Source organism: Penaeus vannamei, chromosome 18, assembly GCF_042767895.1.
Source record: "Penaeus vannamei isolate JL-2024 chromosome 18, ASM4276789v1, whole genome shotgun sequence".
Classification (NCBI taxonomy): domain Eukaryota; kingdom Metazoa; phylum Arthropoda; class Malacostraca; order Decapoda; family Penaeidae; genus Penaeus; species Penaeus vannamei.
The window spans coordinates 27,571,708-27,574,207 of NC_091566.1; the positions used below are offsets into that span (position 1 = coordinate 27,571,708).

At 33.4% G+C, this 2,500-nt stretch overlaps 1 protein-coding gene across 4 annotated transcripts in view; it reads right to left on the bottom strand.

The window, feature by feature from the left end:
- wun (wunen) overlaps positions 1–2,500 on the bottom strand; it is a 44,137-nt gene that overhangs the window by 22,171 nt on the left and 19,466 nt on the right. The gene's annotated exons all lie outside the window — the stretch shown is intronic.

Here is a 2,500-nt window from a genome sequence, read left to right on the forward strand (position 1 = left end):
CTCCTCCAAATGAAAAAAAAGAAGCTAAACTCACATCCTACCAAGAAAAAGCAGACTAACTCATATCCTTGGACTTCCAGAACTGGTGCTAAGAAAAGGATGACAAACCTATCCCCTGACAAGGAAAAGACATAGCTATTCCCACCAATACAGAAAAAAATGCATTTTTTATGTATCAGAAGGAGCACTGAAAAGTGCCAAATCAGATTGAAAACAAATATATGAGAGGAATATTGCAAAAAAACACTTTACAAGATCATCTAAAAGGCATCCATACAGAACCTGTATATTGTCAAACAGTTTCGAGTACTAAGGAAGGTGTTACTGTGTCAGAGGATAGTAACTCTTTTAGAGTGGGACTTCCCACTACATATGCTAAAATTGCATAATCCTTATTAAGGCAAATTTGGATAAGAATGAAGTGCTATTACCCTACTTTAGAAACAACACTCCAGGAGACGAATAAGCTCAAGGCCTTTTGAACCAGCACAAAAATGTCTTAACAAGATGGATTTTTCAAAATATAAAGGCAAAAAGTGCTGGACTAACAGTAACCCTGAAAGGTGTGTTCAAAGGACCCGTGCTAAACTACATTTCTCATATCTAATTGCATCAGTTGTGTTAGGTTCCTGAACCCTATCTGTCATACATCTGTTATATTTTTCACATCAAATTTGATATTGATGAAAAGGATATAATTAAGAATTATTTCTTAATTAAGAGCACTATGGATAGAAAATTTAGGATGATATATGATGTAGATATCAACCTGTGGCTTAAATATTTTTGCTTGGTTGTGGTGATACCTTATTGTGTCTCCAATGTACAGTAATGGGCAATCAATTAACCCACTAACTGTGGCATCAAAAATTGGCAAGTAGTCAGTAAGGCGGATTTCCCCCATTGCCTAGCTTATTAAAACTTTTCACAAAAATTAGACATCTAAAAGTTTATAGTTATATTTTATTATCAAACTTTAAAAAGTGAAGGTTTCCCTTCACTTTAAGTGAATAAATGATGTTGCTACAATTTGAAAAAGATGAGCTTCTTCTGATAAGCCCAGAGTCTAGCGTATGTCATGATGATGTGCCATCCACGACTCAGTCTACTACAGCCATTGCATATTATGCCATCTGTGCCCAAAGGTTTAATGAAGCAGAACAGTCATATGGTTTGAGTTGCAAAGATAGACTGAGGCCAGTAAGATGTGGGGGTCATTATACATCACACTTGTATTGTTTATGTGTGCATACCCTCAGCACTTGAACCATCAGTATCATACCTGTGAGCTTAAAAGGTGAGGTCTGTGCAACTCTAGTGATTATATTCTTAAAACTAATTATCAAATTAAATTGCTGTTTATGGTCATTTACATGACTTGTCAATTTTTTTTATATTTTATAGTCACTTGTATACCAAATGTCTCTGATGTGTTGCATTGTTTTCCCCTCAGAAAAGAGAAAAGAAAAGAAAAAATCTTCAGTGTCCAAAGCATACATGAAGCAGTCAAAATTGGCAGAAAACATTTTTGGGTGTATGAAGCTGGAAAGAGCTGGCCTAAGCCAGCCAATATCCTTGGGTACTTTCTACACATCATCAATAGCACCAAAGTACTGCCACTGATTTTTTTGTCTTTACATAGTCTTGAAAGCCTATTGTCATTGCTACACAAAAATCAACATGGCTTCTTTAGTACAAACACTCAAGAGTTATTAAAGATAAAACTTCAAAATTGTCAGAAGTAAGACGAGTGTACGATAATTGCATTTTTTACCATAAACAAATATTAAAAAGTTAGAGTACAAAGTATACATAATATATAAATCAGTCATATATCCTAAGTACTTGCTGCAACCGACAGGCAAGGGTGTGAAAACTATTTTTCATCATATTTCAGTCATGAAATATTGAAAACAGCCAAAGGACATCATTATCATTTACGAACAATGCTTATGATGCACATCCCATGATAAAATCTATACCTTTAACATTTTTAACATTATTTCCTTTAATGTTATAACACTATAATTACGGGCATTCTATAAGTTACAATAAATTTCTTCTCAACTAACTAAGAGATATGTTTCTTACTTAATACTTCACTCAAGCTTTCTATCAACTATCACCTTATGAATAACACAAAAAGAAAAGGAATTAAGACAATTCTTGCCCTAAACAATTATTTTTTGATATCTAAAACTATAATTTGCTTATAAATAGTTAAAAATGCTATATTCCTTACGTCTTGCATATCAAAAGGTAATTTTCAGCAAACAAACATCTGGCTGTTCTAAGAACGTGATCTATCTTTCATTGCATTCATGCCCAAACCACCTGTGGAACCACTAATTCCTGTAAGTTTATTTGCATCCACTGACTTTTTGTGCTTTTAATTTTGTGCATCCAGCAACTTTCCATAATTTTTCACCTTATGCATCCACTAAAAATTTTATTTCTTTTACTTTGTGCATACACTACCTTCTTTTCTTCTTTTATAATC